This window comes from Aethalodelphis obliquidens, unplaced genomic scaffold (genome assembly GCF_003676395.1).
Source record: "Aethalodelphis obliquidens isolate GAN/ISIS:26980383/991018 unplaced genomic scaffold, ASM367639v1 scaffold41, whole genome shotgun sequence".
Classification (NCBI taxonomy): Eukaryota; Metazoa; Chordata; class Mammalia; order Artiodactyla; family Delphinidae; genus Aethalodelphis; species Aethalodelphis obliquidens.
In genome coordinates this window covers 8124174-8140377 of record NW_020837985.1, presented here as the reverse complement: position 1 = coordinate 8140377, position 16204 = coordinate 8124174, and the positions used below count along the sequence as shown (strand labels likewise).

At 40.5% G+C, this 16204-nt stretch overlaps 1 non-coding gene across 1 annotated transcript; it reads right to left on the bottom strand.

The window, feature by feature from the left end:
- Positions 1-8271: 8271 nt before the first annotated feature.
- Positions 8272-8382, bottom strand: LOC113605008 (U6 spliceosomal RNA). The gene has a single exon (XR_003427031.1). It is a non-coding gene; the product is annotated as a U6 spliceosomal RNA (small nuclear RNA).
- Positions 8383-16204: the final 7822 nt, after the last annotated feature.

The following is a 16204-nucleotide window of genomic DNA, read 5'->3' as shown; positions in this document are numbered from 1 at the left end:
CCCACCCTAATCTACTATGATCCCGTCTTAACTAATTACATCTGCAGAGAAAAAACCTATTTCCAAATAAGGACATATTCTGAGGTTCCGATGGGAATTACTTTTTAAGTTTCATTTTATTGTAGTAAGAATTTTCCATTTGAAAAGGAAAAGTACGTTGATCACGGATGTCTGAATGAGAGAGTTGTGCCACGTGACCACGGGAATCCAGGAACCACGTTGGATCTATGGCCGTGGCACAGTGAAGCTTCCACTCCAGCCACTCTATCCAGAGCTGTCCAACTTCACAATGTCCAGTCTCATGAAGCAAGCACTCTGCCTCCAGTCTCTGTGCAAAGAGCACACAGTGGGTTCACGTCTCAAGATTTATACAAGGTCCATTGTGTAGCTGTCAGGCTTGAGGCAGATAAAATCATTTTGATTTTGAACTTCTAGCCAGTTGTGGGCCCAGGGTGCTCCCTGTTGGGGCCTCTGCAAGCACAGAATAAAATCAGGGGATGTGAACAAAGAGGTAACAAGGGAGAAGCAGAATCTTAGATGACAGAGTGAAATGGGCATTTGTGGCTTTCTCGGGAACTTCCTTCTCCCTTAAAATTGGAGTCAGAGAACCAAGGATCATAAACGGCCAGGCTTTTTTAAAAGAAAAATAAGAACAAAGCACCTTTGAAAACTTGTTTTTCTGCCCACAGCGTTCTGTGGATGATTTCTGGGAAAGGCCAACCGTTTCTTCCAAGGCATTCAGAGCATCTGGTCGGACGTGGTGCAGTAGTTCAGTCTGTCTTCCTAGAAGAGGCCAGATCATCATACGGATATCTGCAGACTGGATGCATCTGGAACAGATCCCAGACTGAGCCTAGAATCCCAATATGGCTGCACCTTTTGCTTCATTTATAACCTCCCCTAGAGTCATCGTACAGGTTATATAAGTACTAGTATTCCTCTCCTTTTAGGTGGTCTGACCCTGCCAAAAGTCCGTACTTCTTCATCTTTAGGGAATATAGTTAATGCACCCCAAATTGCCCTTTTCTCTGCCTCCACTCAACAGTTACCTGGCATTTGACTTCCTGTCAACCAGGTCTGCACGGTTTTTACTTTTACTAGATAGCAATATTCTCTCTTGTCAATAGCTAGAAGGCACAGAACGTTAACAAACATGAACAGGTCATTCCCCTTTCTGTGCCTCGCATCCTCACCTGTAAAGTGGATGGTGAGTCAAGTGAGATGCCTGCTAGGACGCCTGTCAGAATCACCGCTGTGTGCCTCACATCTTCCAGCAGAGCTCCCCATGTAATCAAGACTTTTGTTTTTCCACCAGCTGATTTCTGGAGGTTGGTTCACAGTATGTCATTCCTCTCCACACTCCTTTACTAGATTGAGAAATTCCAAATGATAACAATAACTACTGTCGATTTGGACCTGCTCTGTGCTTTGACCTGTACAAAGCACATGAATGTATTAACCCCAATCTTTACAACAACCGCGCAATTTGCATACTACTAACTCAGCTCTGCAGATGGAGAAACTGAGGGTCGGAGAGGTTCAGTGACACTCCCAAAGCCACCCAGCTACTAAGTGTTGGTGTCAGAATTCCAACTCGGCTCCAGTGGCTCCTGGGTCCACAACCCTGTCAACTCTAACCGATGGCCCCTTTCTCAAAGTCAGACTACGGCCTCATGCATGTTGGTGTCTCCTGTCCCTAGTATAGTTCCTGGAACAGAGCAAGGACAAAATGAATATTTAACTAATTAATTGAAATCGGAGTTATGTTGTCCCAGAAATTATAGGGGGAAATGAATACCCATGCTTCCTTACCGCTGGGCACCTCCCACCCTAGCCTCTCTGCTTCTTGGAGTCCAGCCTCAGTCTGCAGCTTTCAAGACTCAGGCCAAGGGCCATCTCCTCCAAAAACACATCCCTGATGGCTCTTGCCTGCATGTCTTTCTCCCACTTCTGAAATCATTCCGTACGCACTACCTATACATCATGCATCTAATGTATTTGACATTTGAGGAGTTAATCCCAGCATCCTGGAAAGCGCATCCCTGAGAGAAGAGGAGGAAGTGCAGCTCAAGTCCAGGTTCTGTCCCTCCCCGGCAACAGGGACTTGAGTATCTGTTAGACTCAGGCCTGGATCTTCCTCTGCAGAATGGCGATCATATACGCCCTATCTCCCTCACACGTCTGCTGGGAGGACAAAACCAAATTGAGGTAAACCGTATCCGACTCTTGGCCCCAAATGCCTGCCACGGAGTGTGCTGTCAGTAAACATTTGACTTGATGTTGCAGCTGTTCTTTCAAAGCACTGTGCAGATTGAAAGTACTGTTAATGATAGGATCAGAATGTTTCTGTGCTCCCACAGAATATGCACATGCCCTGAGAAAGCAGGGAACCTGGCTTCTTTGTTTCATCACAGCCCATGTTCACACATTCATCATCTTTCACCTAGATTACTGAAATAGCTGCTGAACTATTTTTTTTCTTTTTAAATTTTTTTTCCCTATTTATCCTCCACAATCAACCAAATGAATCTATGTCTATTTTCTAAAGAAAAGCTGCCAGGTTCCCTCATTGCATAAGAGAGGATAGACAAACTCTTTGGCATGTCATATAAGGTTCTCCATGATTTTGAACTTACCTCCCACCTGGCCTCTTGCCATTACTGAACCTCACATCCTAGGGTCCATCCACCTTGAGGTTCATCTTATATGATGCCACTTGAACATGGGATTCCATACTAGCTCTCTAGACTGGCCCTGTATTCTGTAGCTCACCATATCATCTACTTCTACCCCAGGGAAGACAGGTCCCATATACTCCAACCAAGCCAACCCCCAAACACACGGTATAGCCTGGAGTGCTCTTCCCCTCAACTTCTCTACCATGAAAAGTCCTATCTCATCTTCAAGACCCTGCTGAAATATCACTTTCTTTTTTTTTTAATTGGAATATAGTTGATTTACAATAGTGTGTTAGTTTCAGGTATACAGCAAGGTGAACAAGTTATACATATACATATATCCACTTTTTTTTAGATTCTTTTCCCATATAGGTCATTACAGCATATTGAGTAGAGTTCCCTGTGCTATACAGTAGGTCCCTATTAGCTATCTATTTTATATACAGTTGTGTGTATATGTACATCCCAATCTCCCAATTTATCCCTCCCTCCCCTTTCTCCACTGGTAACCGTAAGTTTGTTTCCTACATCTGTGACTCTATTTCTGTTTTGTAAATAGGTTCATTTGTACCATTTTTAAGGTTCCACATATAAGCTATAGCATATGCTACTTGTTTTTCTCTGACTTACTTCAATCAGCATGACAATCTCTAGGTCCATCCATGTTGCTGCAAATGGCACCAAATATCACTTTCTCAGGAATGTATTTCCTGACTCTCCCAGTCAGAATCAATTGAGCACTGAGTGTTCCATCAATATTTGGGGCTCACTTTGACTATAGCACTGGTCCCTTATTGTGGGTGTGTAATGCAGTCTTCATCGCCCCAGCATCTATACTATGAGTCCCTACAAAGTAGAATTCTTCTTTACCATCTCCTAACTCATAGAAAGCATTAAAAAATAATTATGAAGTTCAGAGGTTAAAAAGGCAGGCCGCCATAATCAGAAGTTTCTCCCAGCAACTGCACACATAGAATTTTTCTGTTTGAATACATTTGGTGCTACCATTGAAAAAAATCAGTAGAGTAATAACAGCAGTGAACAATGAAGAGAGCTGGAATCAGAATGAAAATAATATGGTAATGGTGAAAAAAACAGTGGTGACTGTGCAATGGAATTGCCAGTAAAAATGAGCATATAATGATTGAAATGTGGAACTAGTCACAAAAAGAATTGTGAGGGTAATGTGGGAAATGGTTTAAGAGGGGCTTATGAGGGAAGTAGAACTTGTCAGCTTTTCTATGTAAGAATAATAGGTTTTAGAAGATGGCATACGGGGAAATGTCTCCTGGGGAACACAAGCTCAGCCTGCTGGGCACTCAGCCTAGGGTTGTTGATTGTCATTAGAAGCAGGCAACCTGTGGGTTGGTTTTTTTTTGTTATACATGTGATTGTGTGCGTATTAACTGCTTGACCCATGTCACCATTATAAATATCACAAGAATTACTCAAAATATCTATTTTTTAAATACGTTAAAAAAATGAATCATCACAGGAAGTGCATAGGCATGGAATAAAAGAAAATGGAACAATGGAATTAGCATGACCTTTGGGAGTTGAAATCCACCAGTTCTGCTCCACCCTAGCTGTGTGATGTTGGAAATCCTACTTCACTTATTTTAGGTGTTTCCCCTTTAAAATGGAGGGAGCCACTCCTTTCTCATAAGGCTGTTAAAAAAAAATAATAAGCTAAAACAGTAGGTTGGTTCTTCTGTTCTTTCTTGTAAAAAAATCGATTGTTTTGGTCCAAATAATAAGAGTCAGTAGCTGGTTCTAATTTTTCCTAGTTTTAAATGAACAGTCATGAAAAGCAAATACTATAACACATTGAACTTGAATTTCAAGTTCAATACACATCTCATGCTTCTTCATTTCACTGTGCAATGCAGCAGCTCCATTACAAACCGCTCATGACGTCGCTGTGATCTGAATGTTTACTAACTTTGGGTCTGAAGTCTAGCATCTTTTAATCTGCTATTTTTATGTTAAACATATTTAAGGATCAAATAAAACTGATCACTTAGGGAAACCTTGCTCTCCCTTTGCTCTTTTTCCTGTCTCCTCCAATTTCCTAGATAGTCTTTGTTTGTACTAAAATGCTTATCTCAAAAGTTATCTGCATAATTCAAATGAAGTAAACAGTGGACAGGTTTTTATTATGAATTAGCTGTGTAACTGCAAGCTAGTTACCTGAATTTGCTCAACTCTTGGCTTCCTAATCTGTAAAATGGGCATAATTGGACCTACACAATTCCCAGGTCCTGATAAGGGATCAGAAATGTGACACAAATGTACTTTGTGTAAGGTAAATGAGTAAGCCAAGGCTCTAAATTGACTTAGGATAAATACCTGGAAGCTATATTTCTGGTCCTAAGGACATGTATATTTTTAAGGTTTTTGATATATATTAGCAAATTATTCTCCAAAAAGCTTGAGATAAGTATATGGCTAAATGAGAATGTCTGTTTTTTTCTCCCAAACTAATGCTAAATTTTATTAAATAATTTCAGCAATTAGCATTTTGTGTTGTTTCATCAAGCATATTTGATAAAAACCAATAACCATAGTCCCAACTGCCAGTGGAAAGTCATCTCACATGAATAATGGCTCTATTATCAGGAACGGAGGGCCTAGACTCCTGTACAGGATACATCTATTAGGTCTTGAAGGGTTTGCCCTCAGCAAATAAGGGAGAAATCTGTATTACTTCAGGTCCAACGTACCAACAAAGGTCAAGGTTGAAGCTGCCTCAGGCAAAATGCCTCTGCTCACCCACCAAGAAGAGTTGATTCTTTGAAAATTAGCTCATCAGAGTCTTGTAGAAATGGTTGTAGAGGCAGTTCATAGGCTATGAAGACCAGTCTAAAGGCCAGATCTGCCGTTAACCATGTTGAAGCCTTTAAGAAGGTTGCTTAAGTCATCTGGAACTCAAGAGAGCCTGACTAAGTAATCTCTCAGCCCTTCCAGGCTCTGAAAATATCTGAATCTATAGTTTGAGGTTTAATTACTCTTATAAGAATAATTAACTCTAAGTCATATCTCACATAGGATTGTAATTCATTCAACCCAATAGTCTGTCTGAAGCAGGTACCAGAAGATGCTTTTTAGGATGTTTTATTCATTTATTCCTTTATATATTATTTATTCTCCTTAAATAATTTTCAGTAAATAATAATAAATAAATAAATATGGAAAAATTAGTTAGGCAAAATTAGGACAAAAAACAAGAGCTGGGTTTCCCTGGTGGCGCAGTGGTTGAGAGTCCGCCTGCCGATGCAGGGGACACGGGTTCGTGTCCCGGTCCGGGAGGACCTCACATGCGACGGAGCAGCTGGACCCGTGAGCCATGGCCGCTGAGCCTGCACGTCCGGAGCCTGTGCTCCGCAACGGGAGGGGCCGCAGCGGTGAGAGGCCCGCGTACCGCAAAAAAAACCAAACAAACCAAGAGCTGAGGATAGGGCAGGTTGAAAAAAACTGTACGTAAAGATAACCACTACAGTAGAATGCTCAGTTTAGCTCTGAGCTTCCTGGTAGGCAAGGCAGAAAGAGCAATGCAGTCAACCTCAATAGATCTATGTCTCAAAATCTGACCAGTGGAAGCATAACTATTCATTAGAAAAGAAGTGTGTTTCTGGTTTTGTTCCCTTGCACTGGATATTTACAAAGATCTTTATTTGTTACATCATTGGAAACACACACACACACATTTTTATATTACATCAAATACTTCAAGTTTCCAGATTTCCTTCAAGTATGCCTGATTGCTCAGCTACCCAAAATGTAAATGTAAATAGCACCATCAAAGCTTTAATAGCTCTTTATATCCTTAATCTACGCCACCTTTTAGAGTAACTATCTACACCTGTATTGTCTAATATAGTAGCCATTACTCATACGTGCCTATCAAGCATTTGCGACATGACTATGCAAACTGAGATATGCTTCAGTGTACGACCCACACTGGACTTCAAAGATTAAGTAAGTACAGGCGAGCCTCAGAGATAGTGCAGGTTCTGTTCCAGACCAACACAATTAAGTGAATATTGCAAAAGAGTTATACAAACTTTTGGGTTTCCCAGTGCTTATAAAAGTTACGTTCACACTATACTGTTGTCTATTAAGTGTGCAATAGTATTATGACTAAAAAAACCAATGTACATACCTTAATTAAAAAGAACTTTATTGCTAATAACGCTAGCCATCATCTGAGCCTTCAGCGAGTTGTAGTAGTCACATCAGAGATCACCGATCACAGGAGTATAATTGCTTTACAATGTTGTTAGTTTCTGCTGTACAACAAAGTAAATCAGCTATATGTATACATATATCTCCATATCCCTTCCCTCTTGGGAGGGTGTCCCTCAACTCTCCCTATCCCACCCCTCTAGGTGGTCACAAAGCACCCAGCTGATCTCCCTGTGCTATGCAGCAGCTTCCCACTAGCCATCCATTCTACATTTGGTAGTGTATATATGTCAGTGCTGCTCTCTCACTTTGTCCCAGCTTCCCCTTTCCCCCGCTGTGTCCTCAAGTCCATTCTCTACGTCTGCGTCTTTATTCCTGCCCTGTCACTAGGTCCATCAGTACCGTTTTTTTAGATTCCATACATGTGTGTTAGCATACTGTATTTGTTTTTCTCTTTCTGACTTACCTCACTCTGTATGACAGACTCTAGGTCTGTCCACTTCATTACAAATAACACAATTTTGTTCCTTTTTATGGTCGAGTAATATTCCATTGTATATATGGGCCACATCTTCTTTGCCCATTCATCTGCTGATGGACACTTAGGTTGCTTCCATGTCCTGGCTGTTGTAAATAGTGTTGCAATGAACATTGTGGTACATGTAGTTTTTTGAATTATGGTTTTCTCGGGGTATATGCCCAGTAGTGGGATTGTTGGGTCCTATGGTAGTTCTATTTTTAGTCTTTTAAGGAACCTCCATACTGTTCCCCATAGTGGCTGTATCAATTTACATTCCCACCAACAGTGCAAGAGGGTTCCCTTTTCTCCACACCCTCTCCATCATTTATTGTTTCTAGATTTTTTGATGATGTCCATTCTGACCAGTGTGAGGTGGTACCTCATTGTAGTTTTGATTTGCATTTCTCTAATGATTAGTGATGTTGAGCATCCTTTCATTTGCTCCTTGGCCATCTGTATGTCTTCTTTGGAGAAATCTCTGTTTAGGTCTTCTGCCCATTTTTGAATTGGGTTGTTTGTTTTTTTGATATTGAGCTGCATGAGCTGCTTGAGTATTTTGGAGATTAATCCTTTGTCAGTTGCTTCAATTGCAAATATTTTCTCCCATTCTGAGGATTGTCTTTTCATCTTGTTTATGGTTTCCTTTGTTGTGCAAAAGCTTTTAAGTTTCATTAGGTCCCATTTGTTTATTTTTTATTTTATTTCCATTTCTCTAGGAGGTGGGTCAAAAAGGATCTTGCTGTGATTTATGTCATAGAGTGTTCTGCCTATGTTTTCCTCTAAGAGTTTATAGTGTCTGGCCTTCCATTTAGGTCTTTAATCCATTTTGAGTTTATTTTTGTGTATGGTGTTAGGCAGTGTTCTAATTTCATTCTTTTATATGTAGGTAAAAACATAGAATGCTTCACGAATTTGCATGTCATCCTTGCGCAAGGGCCATGCTAATCTTCTCTGTATCATTCCAATTTTGGTATATGTGCTGCCAAAGCCAGCAAACACTTTGCTTTTGCAAGTAAATTTGCAAGGATTTAGAATCGTTTCAGCTTACTTCGGGTGCAGGTATAGTTCATATATCCAACCCCTGTGGATATGGTACATATTCCTATATTTAACCAACAGGTGAGACATAAACAGTGATGGTAAAGATGAAGAAAAAAAGCTAGAGTCACTTCAATTCTCTCATTCTATGTGCTCTTAGAGTGTTTATTTCAATTTAAAAGTGAAACAGAATGTGAAATTCAAGCAGTAAAGTTTTAATTTGGCAAATACAAATTTTGGTTCATACATGAAATATATCCATCCCATTTCATGATTATTACTGAAAATAATTCTGCTTATAGAAAGAGACCTCAAAAACAAATCTGTTTCAGGGGATCAACCAGGCTAGATTTGCCAGTTCACTCTCTGAGTTTCAAAGGACAAGCAGCCTCATCTAAAAATGTCATGTTCTATGATTATATCAACACTCATTCTTCATATTTCTGAACTTGGGCAGCTCAGCGTGCCTGAAATCCTGCTACAAAACCAAGCAGGAAATAAAGGAACAAAATTAGTTGATACCAGATCCCTAAATCGTGTTCTTCACTTTATTCTGATGTTTCTTCACTGTGTTTCTCAGAAATGTGGTTGCCCAACCACAATGTAAAGTCAATGTTTCTTTGTAGCTCTGACCCCATCGTCCTCCCCAGCTTCCTTTTATCCTAACAAATTCTTGCAGTTTTCCCCACGATGTACCATGTTCTCCCTCACCTCTGCTTTTGTGTGCCTGTTCCTCCCTCCACCTCCTGCCTTTCTCCCTCTCTGACCCACCTTGTCTGCTGGAAAGATCACTCCTCGTCCTTTAGGACTCACCTCATATGTTACTGTCCCCTGAGGAAACCCTCCTGACAGTTTTGGGCAAAATTAATGATTATTTTCTCAAAGAACCCTTACTATAATCTCTTGATAGCTAATTTGCATGTCTGCTTCCCCTTTTTCCACCTTAGAAGCGGCCCCTGAAGCTCAGGGATAACTTTCTCTGCATTCTCATACCTAAGAGACCCAAAATACAGCCTATTGCCTTGTATGAACGCAATAAATATTAAGCTAATAAATGTATGAACGGGGTCCAATGTCATCCAATTGATGCCCCTAATGAAGACTACAATGATATTGAAAACAAGAAGGAAAATTATCTAAGTGTGGGTTAACTAGAAAACAGTCTGAGGCAAATCTTAGCTAACATTTTTCACGGGGGTGTAGTGCCAGGGCACGGGAGAGAGGGGCAAGAGGGAAGAGAGAGGGAAGCGGGGAAAACAAATACACGATGGGCATTAAAAAACTGGTCCAAGTTTCAGAGGAATAAAGGGAGAGGGTGGATTGGTCAGGGGGATGTCCCTGGAAAAGCCAAATGGGGCTACATGCTTCACTGTCTCAGAGGGAAGAAGGGAAGCAATTCATCTGCCAGCTCCTTCCTGCCTCCGGTATCTCGCTGGTCCAAGTTCACCCCACGAGGTGTCAATTGCACCATGGTGTTTGGCTATGTTACACGGCTTTTTTTTTTTTTTTTTGCAAGCCCCTTGGAAAGCCAGAGCCTCTTGGGTCTGGTGGGGTCAAACCTAGGCTCTGTTGCTACCTCAGTCCTCACCCCTGAGGGTCCTTGGAGGCTAGGCTGAAGCCTGATTCTTGTCCCCAGCAGAGGCAGCAGTAGGATTCAGTGATGGAGGCTGCAGACAGGCTTTGCTACTATAGGACTTGGAGAAGCCAAAGTCAGGAAAAGGGCAATTGACTGAGCACCAAGCAGTTCACCAGAAGTAGGTACACTGAATCCACTAAAAAGATATTAATACTAAATAGCAGCTGAAATGTACTAATCGTTTACATTGGATCTGACTCAATTCAATACTGCACTCTGGGGCCACAACAGTGAGCCAAAAAAAAAAAAAGTAAAAAACACAGTCTGTCTTCATAGGGTCTAAATGGTCTGGCAGGAAAAACAGACATTAATCAAGTAACTGCCAAGTAAATGAAAAATGGCAAATATGAAAAGCAAAGCACAACCAAGCAAAAGTGATGCCACTTTTCAGAGCCTGTGATATGTACTGTTGACCAAATCAGGACATTGGGGAGAGATTCTCTGAGGATATAACAATGAAGTGGGATATTAAGGACAAAGAGGCATGATTGACGTGACCAGAGGACCAAGGAGAACACAAACAGCGGTGATGGTGGGCAGAAGCCCATTGGCAGTGAGGAGAAGGTGTTTAGAGAATGTGATCAAAGCTGACACTTGGGGCCAGGTGAAGGTGGACAGACAGACAGGGGCTGGGTCAAGGGAGGCCCTGAAGTCCATTCTGGGAATATCTCTCCTAACCATAGGAGCAATAGGAAGATACCAAAGGGGTTTAGTAGACTTGTTGTGTGCTACCTGCCAGATTAGGATTGCCAAAAGATTATGCTGACAGTGGAGAAGAGAATAAACAAAAGAGAGAAAAGGATAAAGGGAGACCACTTGAGAAATTATTGTACCTTGGACGGAGGAAGTGACATTGGAGTTGGGAGAAAAAGTAGAAAGATTTGAGAGATGGTCAAATATGACAGACATCTTGCAATAGCCGATGAGGCAAAGCTGGAGAAGGACTGTAGCCAAATGGTCTAATAAGCCTAGTTTTACATCTAGGCTCCTATGCCTGAAAACTGTGGGTTATATGTTGCTTGAATTATCTTTCTTCTGAGTACATCACTTCACACTGTCCCAATCATGTACCGTTTCACATAATCTTCTGAAACCTAGTTGAGCTCTTCTCCCTCTCAGCCAGGTATCCCGCTGCAGAGCAACATCTATAAATGGAAAGATTATTCTTTCATTCCGTCTCCTGTAATGTTTAGTAATATATCAAGAAGAACGCCTACATTTCTGGGATGATACATTTTTTAAAAATATAAATGGTAAGCATATTAATAATAAACAACATCATCTCAATTTTTCTAGTTTGGATGGAGAGAGTCATCTCTATTTTTGAGGAACTTTGCCCAGGTCTGCAAAGCACAGGACAGGAGGCAAAAGAGATGGCCATTTACAGTTTACATGAATGAAGGCAAGACTCTCGACCTCACGGCTTCCTGTGCTCATCTTTACAAAGACAATCGGCTCTATTCACCAGGTTGTTGTATAAGCCAGTGAGAGTTTCCTTTTCTGAGACGAAATCACTTATAACAAGGATCATTATCATTACCACAATAGGAAATTGTAAAAGGACTGTTGAGTGCAGTGCAATGCACTGTAGTGTAGGATTTTTTTTTCCACTGCAACAGGAAACATGATACTATTTTTTAGCGTAGTAATGCTGGTAGCAGAGGAAAATTCATTAAACATTCTTATAAAATACAATTATGATAAGAAAAGACAAAATACAAAGTATTGTGGATGGTATTAAATACTAAACTTGTGTGAGATCTACATAAATCCCATCAGACTTCTAATAGGCAACTTGAACTTGCTTCTCTGGTGATAACTTCTGTTTCACAGTGGATTTTTTTTTTTTTTTTCACAGTGGATTTTATGCTTGAGCTGGCCACACACAATTTCTGATTGATACTTTTTAATGAGGCTCTTTTCAAAGTTTTAATAGTTACCACAACTAAAAACTGTCTTTGTATGGGTAGGTGATAATAAAATGTAAAACTATTTCACAACCATTCAAAATTTGCAACAGCTGAAATTAAATTTACAGAGTCCAAAAGATCTTTCTCTTCTTTCATTGACAAAAGTATGGAGGAAATTTCCTGCGGTAACGAGAATAGATTTCAAATGCAATCAAACATTTTCTTACAGAGTATCTCAAAGCAAAGCACAAGTTCTCTTTGAATGATGGTTAGGACAATTATCTTCTACAGCTGGTTTGGTCTAAAAGAGTGTAAAAGAAGTATCACTGAAAGAACACATCAAGAGCAAATCGAACAGGAGTATCCAACATTGGTGAAAACAGAGACTCTGGGCTCGTCCCTGGAGCTGTGCTTTCCAGACTTTGCAGAAGCCACCTCTCAGCTTTCTTTCCTCTTACGTGGGCTGCAAGCTGTGCTTCTAGGGCACCTGGGAGGTAAACTTGACCTTCAACTCTGCCAATGCCTGGTCCACAAAAGGCAGAAAAGTGCTCCCCTGGCTATGTTTCACATTTAACAGAACAAGAAGAAGCATGTGTTGCTTATTCTGGTCAGTGTCAGCAGTGACCCCCTTGGCCTCAGTCATCAGCCTCCATGGTCCAAAAGCTTCCACGAGTCTGTGAAGCCAATTATCACAGGATCCTGGCACCCACAGAGATGAGTATGACAAAGGTGCCCCAGGAACCCACTCCATTCAAACCATGTTCTAGAAAATTCTAGTTAAAGGAGCCTCTTCCACCCTCCATATGAGGAAGACAAGAGTATGTGTGTATGAAAGACTTGTAAACCCAGCATTACCACATCAGGCATGTTGTCTCCCAAAGGGAGAGCAATCAGTTCAAATAAACACACCCTGGTGCTTCCCCAAATGGTCCTATCTGTTATGCAGTGGAATACAGCTTTATCTTCTAAGCCCATCTAAGAAATGTGGGCATTTTAATTAGCGAGGACAAAACCAAGCTTTTACATCTAAAAGTAAATGTGAGTCACTAGAGCATTATATATGTAGGCTGAAAATAATGATTAAAGATACAATTGCATCCAAAAAACATCTCAGAAACAGATTAGTAAAAATAAAGCTCCTTCATATTCCATCACTCTCAGCAGGTAATGAAGAGTTCAACATAATTCAACTGAGGGTTTTGTTTGGTTAAGAATCGCCCAGTGGAAATCATGCTTCATTGCAAATCCCATCAGTAATGTCCCTTCAAAGTGACTAAATATTTCTTTGACGGGAAGAAACCTCCTCTATTTCTTTTTTTTTTTATTTTAAATTTTCTGCACAGGAAAAAAACTTTAGAATAGAACTCAGAAGAACTTTAATTCCTAATAACACCTCAATAATCTTACATGTGACCTTAGAAATGTCACTTAAAATCTGTGACTCGGTTTTCCATCTATAAACCAAATGCAGGAGCTGAAATTTTACGTGAGGCCACAAAACGCTAAAATTCTGGAATTTTATCTTTCTTTCCTCATATTGCTTAATCGATTAGGACTGTTTTACTCAGGAACTGAGTGTTTTCCCAAACATAAAATGTCATTCAGATTATCATTGAAAGTCAAGAAAATAAAATAACGATGTAAAAAGATGCAAGTTTTAGGTAATAAAAGCAGGGATGTGCTGTTGTTTATCTTTGCACCCCAGGGATGTTTAGCACATATTTGGTGCTCAGTAGATATTTGATGATGTCAAAGGATCCCTGCTAAATACCTAAACTTCCTTGATTGTTTTGGGGAGCATTTTTTTCTTTATGCTTATTTATTTTGTTTTTGGAAAAGAACTTCTTTGCTTGAGCTCCTCAGTACTAAAGCTGGGTGGCATATAAGAATCATCAGAAACTTTTTTTTCTTGGTTCACGGCAGCTTCACCCTAACCCTCAGTGTAGTGTACAGGGCTGTCTTCCCAGGCTGTGCCCTTGAAACAGTGGTTCAATGTACCATTCATTCCTTTCAGAAACATGAGTTAGGCATCTGCCTTGAGTCAGGTACCTATGTTCAAGGCAAGGGATATGGCGGTAAATAAAATGAACAGCAGTCCAGTCTTCATAGAGTTTATAGTCTAAAGGAGAAAGACATTGAGAATACATTTAAGCAGGTGACAAAGAAAATTTTCAGTCGTAATAAGTGTTATGAAGAAAAAATATAACTGGAGTAAAAGGGATGGGGAAAGTGGGGTGACTGGGCACTTCAGGGAGCATGGCTCTCAAGAGACAACATCTTAGGAGATGTCACATGGCAAAATAAAGGCAGTCAGTGAAAGATCTGGGGGCCCAGGGACCAGCCAGAGGCGGGGCAAGCACAAAAGCCCTAACACATGAAGATAATTTGGAGAGTTAAAGGAGAAATGTAGGTCATTGTGGCCACATCGTTCTGGGTAAGAGAGAAAGTGCGATGAAGAGTTGAAAAGTTCAGAGAATACTATTCAAGTCTCAACTGGTCGCTTACTCGTCGTGTGGAATCAAAACATTTCATTTGCTCTCCGGAACTTATTTATCTTCTAACTCTAAGTCAGTAGGGCACAGCATGGTGATTATAGTTGACAAGACTGTATTATATGCTTCAAAGTTGCTGAGAGACTAGATATTAAATGTCCTCACCACAAGAAAGAAATGATAATTATGGGATGTGATAGAGGTGTTAGCTAACCCTAGGGTGGTAATCATATTGCAATATATAAGTGTATCCAATCAACACGTTGTATATCTTAAACTTACACAATGTTCAATGTCAAGTAAATAAAAGAATAAAATAAAAGATTCTGAGAGTGAAAAGATTAATAAATAAATAAAAGATTCTGAGAGTGAAAGATGAAAAACAAAAATCTCATTTGACCTCTTTGAACCCAAGTTTATGCCTGTGTATTAGGGGTGATAATAATTGCCCCATGGACTTGCTTATGGGTCGCCAAATGAAAGTCAAAACTCCCTAAGGCAGCACTCCAGGTGGTCTTGACCTGAGGTCCAGCTGCCTTGATAGCTTCATTTCAGCCTTTTCCCCTTCACTCACCCTTGACCCAAATACAATGTGTCCCCGCAGTTCCCTGAATATGACTTTCCATTTGTTCACATCCACCTCTATCTAAAATACCCTCCACCTCCTTCTAGTCTTAATTCACTTTTACTTGCTTATCAGAACCTGGCTCAAGCCATTCTTCTTGCCCCTCCAATAACACACAGAGCACCGCTGACCTATAGTTACTAATTTACTGATTTGTCTCTCCCTCTCTAGTGTACACGCCTTAAGGAGAAAAATATATTTGCACACCACAGTCCCGCATAACCTGGAACAAATAGGTGCTCTGTGAATGTTTATTGGGTAATCCCCATGTCACCTGGGGTCCACTTGATGCTGAAAATCTGGACCCACCCCTCTCCCACTGTCAAGTTCATATTCCCAGTTTTAGTCAAGTTAGGCTGGGTTATTCCATAACAACAAACATTCCTAAATCTCAACGGCTTAACACAAATGAGAATTATCTCTTACTCATGTGATATGTTCAACCTAGATCAGCAGGGGAATCTGCTCATTATACTTCCCAGGACTGAAGAGGACAGAGGCTTCTTCTTAACACCTGCTTCCTTGGTCATTGCCACAGAGAGAAGTGAACTTTTTCTTCTCTGAAAGGATTTGGCTAGAGGATTCTCAATGGCCCATTTTCTGATTTCTCATAAAGTGCTTGGTTTCCAGTTTGATCAGAATTTCTATGAGAGCAGCTCCTTTAAATATATTTCAAAAGTTAAGTGGAATGGGGAAAAAAGCCTGCATATTCACTCACAGACACACACACACATGCACACTTGCAACACACATGTGCACATGGGAGGACACACACAACAATCAACAACTGTTTCTGAAATGTCACAAGAGCTTAAAGTCCTATAGTCATCACTGTCACCCACCAGGTTTCAGAATAGAAGTGATTTCCATGGTGTTCAGCTATCTGAGCTGTCATATTGCCTTAGAGTTAGGATTCAGGGCCATATCCATGTGGGAGTCTTTTCACCTCCACCTAAAATAAAATCTAATTCCACCAGTAGATAGTGATACTGGGTCAGTCACTTAACTTTTCTGAAACTCAGTTTGAAACTAGTAATCAAAGCATTAAGACCATAACAACAATAGCAGTAACAGCTTACATCCACTGAGCATCTATTTGCATGTATTATCTTACTCAGTT